General features: G+C 44.1%; 1 long non-coding RNA gene across 1 annotated transcript; it reads right to left on the minus strand.

Annotated features, from left to right (window-relative positions):
* Positions 1-323: 323 nt before the first annotated feature.
* LOC126416022 (uncharacterized) lies at positions 324-6881 on the minus strand. The gene is made up of 2 exons (XR_007575392.1): positions 6752-6881; positions 324-611 (listed from the first exon to the last, which is right to left on the minus strand). It is a non-coding gene; the product is annotated as an uncharacterized LOC126416022 (long non-coding RNA).
* Between the last annotated feature and the right edge of the window lie 6922 nt (positions 6882-13803).

The raw sequence follows: 13803 nt of genomic DNA on the forward strand, positions 1-13803 counted from the left end.
CTCTAAAAATGGTTCAAATGGCTCCGAGCACTATGCGACTTAACTCCTAAGGTCATCAGTCGCCTAGAACTTAGAACTAATTAAACCTAACTAACCTAAGGACATCACACACATCCATGCCCGAGGCAGAATTCGAACCTGCGACCGTAGCGGTCGCTCGGTTCCAGACTGTAGCGCCTAGAACCGCACGGCCACTCCGGCCGGCAAATAACTCTAAAGAATTGTGACATTTCTTCATCTAATTATCTTTGCTAGGCATCTCTTACAACGTCCAGTGCATGCCGCTGTAACATTACTCTAAGGTTTTATAGAAGACATGTCAATAATACAGCATAATTTTAATCATTTCGAAATTTATAGATTACTAATGCTTCAAACACATGGAGGGTAGCGTATTTCTTGGTCACAAAACGAAAGACGACTGGCTTGTATTTGCTGTTGTTCGGGAATTTGTCGTGAGCCTACAGCTGATGACGTCACTATCGGCGTTCGCTGGCCACCGTGCTGAGCGCCTTCTGTGTTGCCTGGCGCGCAGCTGCGAAGGAGCTGGCCCTGCCCAGGTAGCCCTTGGCCCTGGCCTTTGCCGCCGCCTCCCGAGCCGCCTTCTCCTCCTGCAAAGCAACGGAACACACAACAACTCCTTCAGTCATATCTCCAGTTTAGCTCAGATAAGCGTCAAAAGTAGACATGTGACAGCACTAAGGAAACGGAAGCACAAACAAAACCAATCCCTATTCTAACGCCTGAAGGGTATTGACGGACAATAGGCGTTGCTTCTCAGATTGGCACAGTAAGGATGTAGGGGAACAGGAAAATTGATGGTGTTATGAGTTAACATATTTCTAAAAACTAATACTTTTTGCGCGCATTAATAGTATAGCCGTTTATTTTACTGCACGTAATTTCATACATTTTTATTTTCAAACAATCACAACAATTTTCTCAATTCTAAAAATTGATTCAGAAGTATCGCCTTGCCCCAGCTTCGGGAAAATGATTTTGACCACGGGGCAGAAAAACAAAATTCAAAACTCGAATATTTTTTATTTTTATGACGTATAAAATGATGAAATAAACATTAATATTCCTTTATTATGTGGTTAGTACTTCACGAAATGATTATTATTGAAATTGAAGGTGGAGGGGGAGAAAGGAAAGGATAGGGAAGAAGCTAATGATATCAGCTAAAACGATGCTTGAGACCAATTTCAATGCGGAAATATTTGATTTGATGCTGTAACGTGACTTACATCAAGAGTAGACCTAATTAGTTACATTTAGCATGCCAGTTTGCTTATGTGTTTGCCTGCTTACTTTGCTATTTTAGCTAACACTTCTTTTTCTGCGAGTTAGTTTTACAACATTGATTCCTTATGGCAACCTTCTAAAATGTCAGATGTTATTAGGCATGGAAAACTAGCACTGGAATACATACTTTGAATGTTGGGCATTAATTTGGCGACTGTGTGTATATGTGGAAATTAACATTATGATACCCGCACTTCGTTTACACTGAGGACTTATTTTAGCAGACATTCTAGAATACCGTGGCACTTGAGAATCATCACTGATGTAGAGAATTGTTGGAAGGAATAATGTAGTATTTTGGAAGCACCATGGACGCGGAACATGACTAATTTATGATTCAGTTGCGTTGTGAACCAAGTGTTCTACTTCGAAACGAACAAATTTCGTTTTCACCAGTGCTGATGTTGTTCTCTACAGTTCAGTTCGTAACGGTAAGGAATCATGGTACAACAAACAAACAATGCGTATTTACTGTGGGGCTGCCATCCGTTAGTCGAAGTATGAAAATTGTGGTACAAAAGATCAAACTATGCACGTTTTCTACAGTGCAGCCTTCTGCTGTTGACAGGAACTTTTCGAAGAGAAACAGAACTTGATTTTGTTTCGCGTTTTCAAGTTTTGCAGGATAGTATTTAAGGAAAATCTCACAGCTGTGTGTTCCTAATCCGTTATTTACATTTTATAAGTAGTTGTTGGTTTTTCGCTATTTACAGTGAAATATGGTATCTACTCGTTCCAATATTCCACGGCGAATGATAGATAGCAGCAAATAAATGTTACCAATGTGACTGGTGAGCCAGTCCTTAAACGAATTTTAGGAAGTCAGTAATGCAAGCATTGTTGCCAAAATTTTTAGTATTTTAGGCATTCAGATGCTTTATTGTATCTGACGATTAAGTCGGCGTTATATATTAAATTATTCTCTTCACATGGCTGCCGTGGTGAGGGGGAGGGGCGGCGGGGGGGGGGGGGGGGAGGGATGTTTGATTTCCCGGTGCATGTGGCCGTATGTGATATCCATAATGACCTTGGAGATATGGAAGGGCTGAAACATGTCATTGAAATGTGGTATGCGCTACTGCATTAGGATAATATTCTTTCCACGATGACAAGGAAGTATTGATGCTGACATCAACGAAAGTGATGCGTCGTCCGATGTTTACTCCTTTCTAAAACTGCAGTGATCCACTACTAACATAATGTTTATACGTAGTGACAGAAAGTAACACTAAGTATTGTTTCTGTACTACAGTAGCAGTTGATGGTTGATGACAAACTCATATTCAGTTATTATTATGAGCAACTCAAAACACTAACGGGAAGATAAAGATACAAATAAAACAATGCGAAAAGTTTTCGCATGAGACAGTATCTGGAATCCAGTCATGCTGTTAATGCTGGCAGAAAGTCACGTCACGTAACAGAAATTTTTCTAACTGAAATACGTAACAGAAAGTTCTGTATTAACTAAGAGTGAGCAGCCGATGAACGGGCGGATATATTGTCATAAAATTGCAACTCCACAACTCGCTTTGTAGAATTTATTGTTTCTCGTCGTATGCTCAAGGCCGCATGTAGGTTTTAAAATGAAATGAATAATTTTCTTTGACCTTGTACTGACCTGATGTGATTGTTTCATGTGACTCGTAAAATGTACTAAGTCTTCACCAACAACAATGGATAAAACGTTCAGCGCTAGTGGGAATATGATTGGTATCTGATGTACTTAGAAATGACGGATGATACCATAGCACAGAGTCCAAACAGTGACATTGTGGCATACGACAGGAACAGAATCTTACAATGAAACTGTATGCATATTTAGAAATTAAGGAGCTGATGCAAGGTTTTTCGTTTCCTTTGAACTATATTCATGAACGTTGTACTATCTGAACAAAAATATTGTACATCCCTATGTAATGCAGATTTGACAACTAGACGTAACGGGAGAGCCCCCATCCAAGATGCGGTAACAGCAGAATCGGTCGGTCATGTAGCTCAGTGACTTGGAACGTTCACTAGTGGTGGCATTTACTCGAGTAACAAACACATTAGGGACATTTCAACCCTTCTAAAAGTTGCTCAGGTGTACTGTTGGGGATGGGACTGAAGTGGAAACCCTAAGAAGAATCACAGGTAACAAGGAGAGTACGCCTAATCGTTATCGCCAAATTCGTCCAAATATACATGTAGGGCGTGGTGAGACAAGAAAGTGCCCCAAAGGGAAACTCCAGATGGCCAAAAGTTTAGGAAATAAAAAGAATTTTGATCTGTCACCATGTGCACCTTAACAATTGTCCCTGTGAGAGGGAGTTTCGCAAGCGTTGCTTGGCTCAGCCTTAAGAGCTCAGATTCGTAACGAAGAGGTCGCAGTTTCGACTCCGCTCGGTGGCAAATATTTTTTTGCTCCTTGGGAATGCGTAAACTATTGACATCACAGTTAATAACATCGTATATCTTATTTTATTAATTTGTAGAAGCACAAAAAGTACAGGCATAGGATGAAATGCGGAACTGTAAAACATTTAAAAATGGATTGTAGTTAATGCGTACACGGGAACGTCGTGTATGTAAATCGACGTTCCCGTGAACGCGTAAACTACAATCCCTTGTTAAATGTTTTGCAGTCCCACATTTCATCCTATGCCTGTACTTTTTGTGCTTCTACAAATTAATAAAATAACGTATATGATGTTGTTAATTGTGATGAAGTAGTGTACGCATTGCCAAGAAGCACAAAATTATTGGCCACCGGGCGGAGTTGAAACTGCGACATCTTCGTTGCGCATATAAGCTCTTACCGCTGAGCCAAACACCACTTCCTAAACGCCTTCTCACAGTGACAGCTGATAAGATGCACATGGTGACAGATCCGTATCAAAATTCCTTTTATTTCCTAAAGCTCGGCCATCTGGAGTTTCCACTTGGGGAACTTTCTTGTCTCACCACGCCCTACATGTAGCATGAATTTGGACGAATTCGGCGATGACGAGTAGGCGTCATCTCCATGTAAGCCAAAGACCAGGCAGGCATCATTTACTGACCGACAGGGGCCTCCGAGCACAGCATGAAGCAACAGAAAGAATAACTCTTGAGTTTCAAAGTGCCACTGGCAATCCAGGTAGCACAATGATCGTATATGGGGTGTTAAAAGGAATTGGGTACAATGGTCAAGCAGTTCTTCATAAGCTACACATTTCTGTAGTGAGTTCTAAGCGACGCTTGAGGTGGCGTAAAGAGTGACACCACTAGAAAGTGAATTCCTCTACACTCAGTGGCGATCCGATAGAATGGTATCTGTTTGCCGAATGCCTGGAGAACGTTACTTGCCATCATGTATAGCACCAGCAGTGAAGTATGGAGGAGATGATGTTATGGTACAGGGGTGTTTTACGAGGTTAGTTTATGGTCACCTTACTGCGCTTAAGAAAACTCTGCATACAGAAGGATATGAACACATTTTACAGAAACATTTCGGAGACGACGATTGTTTGTGTCAGCGTAAAGTGCACCCTGTCATAAAGCAACATCTGTGTGGTAATGGTTTGTGGACTGAGCTTTCAAGAGCCCCGACCTGAACCCAATGGAACGCTTCTGGCACGACATAGATTGTCTGTTTCACTGCAGAGCAGAGAATCCAACATCAATATCTTCTCTGGTTTTGGCGCTTGAGGAAGAATGGGCTGCCATTCCTCCACGGACATTCAGACACTTCATTGAAAGTGTCCCCTGTAGAATCCAGTTCGTCGTAAAGGAGAAAGGTGGACACATCCAATATCAGACAAAGCACGTGTACTATCTCCCAGCTGAAGTACAGTGCACTGTGGACGGTAGTTCGTATCAGTGTGAGTAATTTTTTGTGCCATTAGAATCTTGTATTTATCAACAGAAAAAATAAGTGTCTTTGCTCGTCCTGTTCTCTCTTATCTCATTCTTATGGCCCCCATGTCACAGAGTCGTCCTCAAAGAACGGTTCCGTAAATTTATTCCCCAGGCTTTCGCGAGAACGGCGTCAGCTACCTTCCAAGGATTTCCATTTTAGGTCCCTGAATAACTATGTTAAACTTCTGTGTTGGCCTCATCGACACCCTTTAGGAAAATATAATTTGTTATATGTATGTTGTAAATTAATTAACAGTATATACTACAAATTTTATGACATACTTCCTTTGGTCCGAGGTGCGAGCACACAGTCACAATAGTTCTTATTACTGTTTCATTTATTTCCTTACTCTTCATGTTGCACAGCCATTGTATTACAGAACAGCAACATATCAGCGAAAGCTTATGACAATGGCTCCTATTTTACAAGCTAACGACATTGGCCGCACAGGGTACGTACTGGTGTAAATTGTGAAAAACGGAGAGTGCGGTTGCCGCCTAGCTAGCACACATTTTGGATCTCCCCTGTATTTCTCAAAGTAATTTAGTTTTTTATAGGGTATTAATTAATCCTAGTATGGGATTGTGTGTAATGTCGTTTTGTAAAAACGCAATTGTTGTCGAGATCCGTCGCCTGCTAAATCGTTATGAGTAATGTAAATTTGTGTTCGCCATGGAAGCAGCAACCTTTACTAATCATCCTGATTCTTAAACTTAAATTAATAGTGATGAGCGTTAACAAATAAATTCAGTTGTTTGTATTCTCGCGGGTAGTACTAACTACATTTTGTAGTACTGAGTAGAGGTGGTGGATAAATGAGTATGTACGAAAGCGGTCGTCACCGAAAATGTTCGAGAGGACATGCCACTAGAATTTTCACCCTAGCGTCTACCTGTAGAGAGCCGAGCGAGGTGGCGCAGTGGCTTGCACACTGGACCCGCATTCGGGAGGACGACGGTTCAATCCCGCGTCTGGCCATCCTGATTTAGGTTTCCCGTGATTTCCCTTAATCGCTTCAGGCAAATGCCGGGATGGTTCCTTTGAAAGGGCACGGCCGACTTCCTTCCCCGTCCTTCCCTAATCCAATGAGACCGATCGATGCCTCGCATTTTGGTCTCTTCCCCCAAACAACCCCCCCCCCCCCCCAACCTGTAGAGAACTGCTCAATGCATGACATACTACTCTCCTACACAGACAGGAGAGCCCTTGGTTTATACGTAAAGGTGTCTGTGTCCATACATATACCAGTAAGATGCGAGGACCGAAGATCCATTCTTTCAGTGGGGATGCACACCAAGCCCGACCTCTTACGGCAATCCGAAACAGCAAGAGAGGGTATTACGAGTAGGTGACGCTACGCTAGTAGCGTGTATCAGGCTGGGAATCTGAATCGGTTGGGAAGCGTGCTCGGCTGGCCGAGGCAATTAAAGCGACGTTTCGCGTTAAGAGATCCATGTTCGAGTCCCGGTCCGGCACATATTTTCACCTGTTGCCATTGATTGATTTCAATGCCCAAATGCGGCTAACGTCATTGAACGCCTTTGAACTGAGGCTGTCTACCTTGGCGTGCCTCCAGCGCGAAGCTAGCTTGGCCCGCTCTGTGGCGCGGCCGAAATGTGCCGCCTCCGCCTTGGACTGCCGTATCTTGACGCGCTCTTCCGGCGTCACCGTCTTGTCCTGTAGTGACGGCACCTCGGAGCCGCTCTCGGACATCTTCTTCTTCTTCGCCTCTGATGTCTCCTCCGGCGGCTGCGGTGCCTTCCGTGGCTGGGCCAGCATTATGATCCGCTGGCTCGGTTCCCGGAGCTTCCTGCAACAAATCCATCAGCTGTACTTCCTTTAGCTACTTTAGCAAGTACTTCCAGATTAGTGGTGTACTGTGTGCTAGCAGGCTGGTCACTTTTTTAGAGTGAATACTCAGGTTAGGGGCATGAAAGGGAAGCAGTGGCTCAAATGGCTCTGAGCACTATGGGACTTAACTTCTGAGGTCATCAGTCCCCTATAACTTAGAACTACTTAAACATAACTAACCTAAGGACATGACACACATCCATGCCCGAGCAGGATTCGAACCTGCGACCGTAGCGGTCGCGCGGTTCCAGATTGTAGCGCCTATAATCGCTCGGCCACCCCGGCCGGCCGGGAAGCAGTGGTTGGGAAGCGAGTGAAACAGGGTTTTAGCCTGTCCCCGATGTTATTCATCCTGTATATTGAGCAAGCAGTAAAGGAAACAAAAGAAAAATTCGGAATAGGAATTAAAATCCATGGAGAAGAAATAAAAACTTTGAGCTTTGCCGATGACATTGTAATTCTGTCAGAGACAGCAAAGGACCTGGAATAGCAGCTGAACGGAATGGACAATGCCCTGAAAGGAGGATATAAGATGAACATCAACAAAAGCAAAACGAGGATAATGGAATGTAGTCGAATTAAATCGGGTGATGCTGAGGGAATTAGATTAGGAAATGAGACGCTTCAAGTAATAAATGAGTTTTGCTATTTGGGGAGCAAAATAACTGATGATGGTCGAAGTAGAGAGGATATAAAATGTAGACTGGCAATGGCAAGGAAAGAGTTTCTGAAGAAGAGAAACTTGTTAACATCGAGTACAGATTTAAGTGTCAGGAAGTCTTTTCTGAATGTATTTGTATGGAGTGTAGCCATCTATGGAAGTGAAACGTGGACAATAAATAGTTTAGACAAAAAGAGAATAGAAGCTTTCGAAATGTGGTGCTACAGAAGAATGCTGAAGATTATATGGGTAGATCACATAACTAATGAGGAGGTATTGAATAGAATTGGGGAGAAGAGAAATTTGTGGCACAACTTGACTAGAAGAAGGGATCGGTTGGTAGGATATATTCTGAGGCATAAAGGGATCACCAATTTAGTATTGGAGGGCAGCATGGAGGGTAAAAATCGTAGAGCGAGACCAAGAGATGCATACACTAAACAGATTCCGAAGGATGTAGGGTAGATCGGTTGGTAGGATATATTCTTAGGCATAAAGGGATCACCAATTTAGTATTGGAGGGCAGCATGGCGGGTAAGAAACGTACAGCGAGACCAAGAGATGAATACACTAAACAGATTCAGAAGGATGTAGACTGCAGTAAGTACTGGGAGATGAAGAAGGGTGCACAGGATAGAGTAGCATGGAGAGCTGCATCGAACTAGTCTCAGGACGAAGACCACAACAACAACAATCAGGTGAGAGAGCTGTTAGTGTATTAAAGTTCGATCGGTAACCGAAGGGAAACCACAGTGAAAGTCAAAAGCTTTTATTTGCAACAGTTAGCTACACCCTCTAGCTACCTCTCCACCACAGTCTAACATACACTGAGGTGGCAAAAATCATGTGACAGCGACATATACAGAATGCGATACTATCACGTGTCAAGGTATAAAGAGTTAGTGCGTTGGCGCAGCTGCCATTTGTACCCAGGTGGTTGCTGTGAAAAGGTGTCCGAAGTGATTATGGTCGCAGGATGGGAATTAATAGAGTGTGAACGCAGAATGGTAGTTGGAGCTAAACGCATGGGACATCCCACTTCGGAATTCAATATTTGGGGATCCACAGTCTCAAGGGTGTACCGGGAATACCAGATTTCAGGCATTACCTGTCATCCTGGACAACACAGTGTCCAACAGTCTTCATTTAACAGCCGAGAGCAGCGGCGTTTACGTAGAGTTCTCAGTGATGACAGAGAAGCAACATTCCATGAGATAACCGCAGAAATCAATGTGGAATGTACGACGAATGTATCCGTTTCAACAGTGTAGCCGAATTTGGTGTTAATGGGCTATGGGAGCATGCGGCCAAAGTGAGTACCTCTGCTAATAGCAGCACATCGCCAATAGCGCCACTCGTGGACTCGTGACCACATCGGTTGGATCTTGGACGGCTGGAAAGCCGTGGCCTCGTCAGGGAGTCCCGATTTCGGTTTGTAAGAGCTGATGTTTGGGTTCGAGTGTGGTGCAGATCCAACGAAGCAATGGATCCAGGTTTTCAACACGGCATTGTGCAAGCTGGTGCTGGCTCTATAATTGTGTCGCCCGCGTTTATGCGTAATGGACTGAGTCCTCTTATCCAACTGAACCGATCACTGTTATGGTTATCTTCAGCTGTTTGGAGACCATCTGCAATCATCAATGGACTTCATGTTTCTAAAAACGATGTCGTGTCACCGGGCCACAATTGTTCACGATTCGTTTGAACAACTTTCTGGACAATTCGAGCGAATCATTTCGCCATCCACAAGGCCCGACATGAATTCCACTGAACATTTATGAGACATAATGGAGAGGTCAATTCGTGCACAAAATCCTGTACCAGGAACAATTTCACAGTAATGGACGCCTATAGAGACAGCATGCCTCAATATTTCGACGGGGAACTTTCAACTACTTGTTGTGTCCATTCTACGTCGAGTTGCTGCATTATGCCGCGCGAAAGGTGGTCCAACATGATGTTAGGTGGTATCCCAAAACTTTTTGTCACCTCAGTGTATGCTTGTACATTTGCGACGTTCACTGCTGTGAAGATTGTTATCGTCTAACATACGGAACGACACTAGCGGCCCTAGCGGCGAGAAAGCCTGCCGTATGACTAACGCTGGTTCTGAATTTTTTTCTACTTAATTAACGAAATAATTATTACATGTTAGGTATTGTGTTAGGAAATTATCAGGAGACACGAATGATCGTGAATTAAATTTCAAAACAACCGAATCTCACTATGCAGTAACATCAGCTACATCTTATTCGTGAAGGTATACTTCCCAGTGCGTGTATAACTGCAGCATACTCTGCTGAAAGTAAAACAATGTAAACTCATATTTCACGCATGAAAAGCACATAATTCCGTGGTTGTCTGTCCTTACTCTGATCCACACATTCCGAGACGGGTAAAAATTTTGTGTTTAGTCTAATGACTAGCAACACTTTTCACGACCATACAAAAATCTTTCTAAATACACTTACTTTTGCTTCAAAAGCGAATGTGTTGAGAATTGTTGCCGTTTCTGGCTCAGATATAGTAACAATAGCGGAATCGGTAACTTCTGTGGTGGGAGACAACCTTTTTTAATTTTTTTTTTGACGTTTTAGTATTACATCTGTGAGGTTTTCTCTTCAGCTACAGCCCAAGATTCCTCCGTTCCACATTCACTGATATGACTGAAGTTTGGTGAAAAAAGCAGCATGTTTTCTGAGTAGATATACGTCTTTCTGCAAAAGATCAGGTATTGTGTTGGCGACTAGCAATTTTTATTCTTAAAAGAAAGCGACATTATTCGGTAAATATCAGTGAGTTACAAGCGAATCATATTGAAGCTTATAGCAAACTAAAGAAAGACAAATGTGATGTCAGTTTGTAGTTAGTGTCGGTTTTTACGGCACTACATACTCTCCATTTTTAAAAACTGTGTTACAATCAATGTAAACAACACTATTCTCAGTCATCCGATGTGGTGTTCATAAATGTGACTTTCTGTCGGCTTGGAGCACTGCTGTCACATTGTACGACAAAAACAAACAAGAGTTTCTGACTGTATGTGTAAGAATGCGTCTCTACATAGTCGGCGCTGTTCTGACTTAGCCATTTATCGTACCGCCATATCAACTTATTGCCACTACGGAGGGTCATTGCCCCTGCAGCGTGCGACCGAGAACTGTTCTGAAGAAGGAAATTCTGGTAGTTACGTTATGTGGACAGCTTGTAATCAGGTGAAATCTCTTAGCAGGCACTCACACTTGGCTGGAGACACTATATTCTAGGCACTTTTGTGTGCTCACCATACGCTCAGAAGTGAAAAGAGCGACATGACGCGGTCGATGGACATATAGTTAGAGACATTGCCCAATACATTTTTGCAAAACAATTTTCACTGCGGTTCCGATTTCGCGCCGTGTCGGACGTTAATAAACGAACAGCCCTTATACATTACATTGGTGAACCAAAAAATTATTGCTACCTGCTAAATAGCAACTTGACTCAGTTGCGGACTGCAATATGCAGCAGTACTGCGTGGCATGGAACCGGAAAGTCCTAGATAGGCTTCCACAGGTATGTGACAACAGATGTTTTCACGCAAGTGACGCAGTTCCGAAGGTTAGCGAGCACGGAGCAGGTGCCCAATAAGTGTCTCAGATGTATTCCATCAGTTTCAGATCAGATGTACTTGGTGATCGAGACATCAACGTGCGATGACTACCATCTTAGTTAAAACACAGTAGCACGATTCTAGACTTGAGACACGGACGGTTATCCTAATGGAAGATGCCATCGCCATCGTGAAACTATCAAACATGAATGGATGCAGATAATCTTCAATAATACACTACTAACCGTTAAAATTGCTATACCAAGAAGAAATGCAGATGACAAACGGGTATTCATTGGACAAATATATTATACTAGAAATGACATGTGATTACATTTTCACGCAATTTGGGTGCATAGATCCTGAGAAATCAGTACCCAGAACAACCACCTCAGGCCGTAATAACGGCCTTGATACGCCTGGGCATTGACTCAAACAGAGCTTGATGACGTGTACAGGTACAGCTGCCCATACGTCAACACGATACCACAGTTCATCAAGAGTAGTGACTGGCGCATTGTGAGGAGCCAGTTGCTCAGCCACCATTGACCAGACGTTTTCAATTGGTGAGAGATCTGGCGAATGTGCTGGCCAGGGCAGCAGTCGTTCATTTCCTGTACCCAGAAAGACCCGTACAGGACCTGTAACATGCAGTCGTGCATTATCCTGCTGAAATGCAGGGTTTCGCAAGGATCGAGTGACGGGTAGAGCCACGGGTCATAACACATCTGTAACGTCCACTGTTCAAAGTGCCGTCAATGCGAACAAGAGGTGACCGAGACGTGTAAACAATGGCACCCCATGCCATCACGCCGGGTGATACACCAGTATGGCGATGACGAATACACGCTTCCAATGTGTGTTCACCGCGATGACACCAAACACGGATGCGACCATCATGAAGCTGTAAACAGAACCTGGATTCATCCGAAAAAATGACGTTTTGCCATTCGTGCACCCAGATTCGTCGTTGAGTACACCATCGCAGGTGCTCCTGTCTGTGATGCAGCGTCAAGAGTAACCGCAGCCACGGTCTCCGAGCTGATAGTCCATGCTGCTGCAAACGTCGTCGAACTGTTCGTGCAGATGGTTGTTGTCTTGCAAACGTCTCCATCTGTTGACTCAGGGATCGAGACGTGGCTGAACGAGCCGTTACAGCCATGCAGATAAGATGCCTGTCACCTCGACTGCTAGTGATACGAGGCCGTTGAGATCCAGCACGGATTTCCGTATTACCCTCCTGAACCCACCGATTCGATATTCTGCTAACAGTCATTGGATCTCGACCAACGCGAGCACCAATGTCGCAATACGATAAACCGCAATGTGATAGGCTACAATCCGACCCTTATCAAAGTCGGAAATGTGATGGTACGCATTTCTCCTCCTTACACGGGGCATCACAACAACGTTTCACCAGGCAACGCCGGTCAACTGCTGTTTGTGTATGAGAAATCGGTTGGAAACTTTCCTCATGTCAGCACGTTGTAGGTGTCGCCACCGGCGCCAAACCTTGTGTGCATGCTCTGAAAAGCTAATCATTTGCATATCACAGCATCTTCTTCCTGTCTGTTAAATTTCGCGTATGTGGCACGTCATCTTCGTGGTGTAGCAATTTTAATGGCCAGTAGTGTATTTTTGGAAAGTTATGGGAGGTTCCTATTGGACCAAACTGCTGAGGTCAGCGGTCCCTAGGCTTACACACTCCTTATCCTAAGTTAAAGTAACTTACGCTAAGGACAACACACACACCCAAGGCCGAGGGAGGACTCAAACCTCCGACGGTGGGGAGCCACGCGAGCCGTAACAAGGCCCCGCAGACCGCACCACTACCGGGCGCTCCTACAATAAAATTCACGTCGTTCATAGCTGGCACTGTGCATTAGATTACTTCCATACATCCCACAGAAGGCCAGTTAAATGTCACGCAAGGCATAATACTGCTCCCACCGGCCTGTGTCTGTGGCATAGTGCAGGTTTCGAACAGCTATTCACCTGGATGGCACCGTATCTGGGCTCTACTTGGTGTAGCAAAAAACGATTTCATTGATCCACGATCCTATATCGACGATCCTGTGCTCTCAGCAGTCGTAATTGACGATGTCATTGATTCAAAATGGGGAGACATATGGGCCGAGTCCCACGTTCAACAGTGTGCTCCGAAACACTTGTGCATGTACCAAGATTGTACTTTGTCGTCAGATATGGTACACATCGTTACCTATTCTGCGTCACAAAGTGAGCAAAGCCACAGAGCTCCATGTTCTGTGATGAGGAGCCGGCCGTGATGGCCGAGCGGTTCTAGGCGCTTCGTTCCGGATCCACACGACTGCTACGGTCGCAGGTTCGATCTTACCTTGGGAATGGATGTGTGTGATGTCCTTAGGTTAGTTAGGTTTAAGTAGTTCTAAGCTCTGGGGGACTGATGACCTCAGATGTTAAGTCCCATAGTGCTCAGAGCCATCTGTGATGAGGTGTTGACGTCCAACACCTCGTCAATAACTCTGA

This window comes from Schistocerca serialis, chromosome 8, assembly GCF_023864345.2.
Source record: "Schistocerca serialis cubense isolate TAMUIC-IGC-003099 chromosome 8, iqSchSeri2.2, whole genome shotgun sequence".
Lineage (NCBI taxonomy): Eukaryota > Metazoa > Arthropoda > Insecta > Orthoptera > Acrididae > Schistocerca > Schistocerca serialis.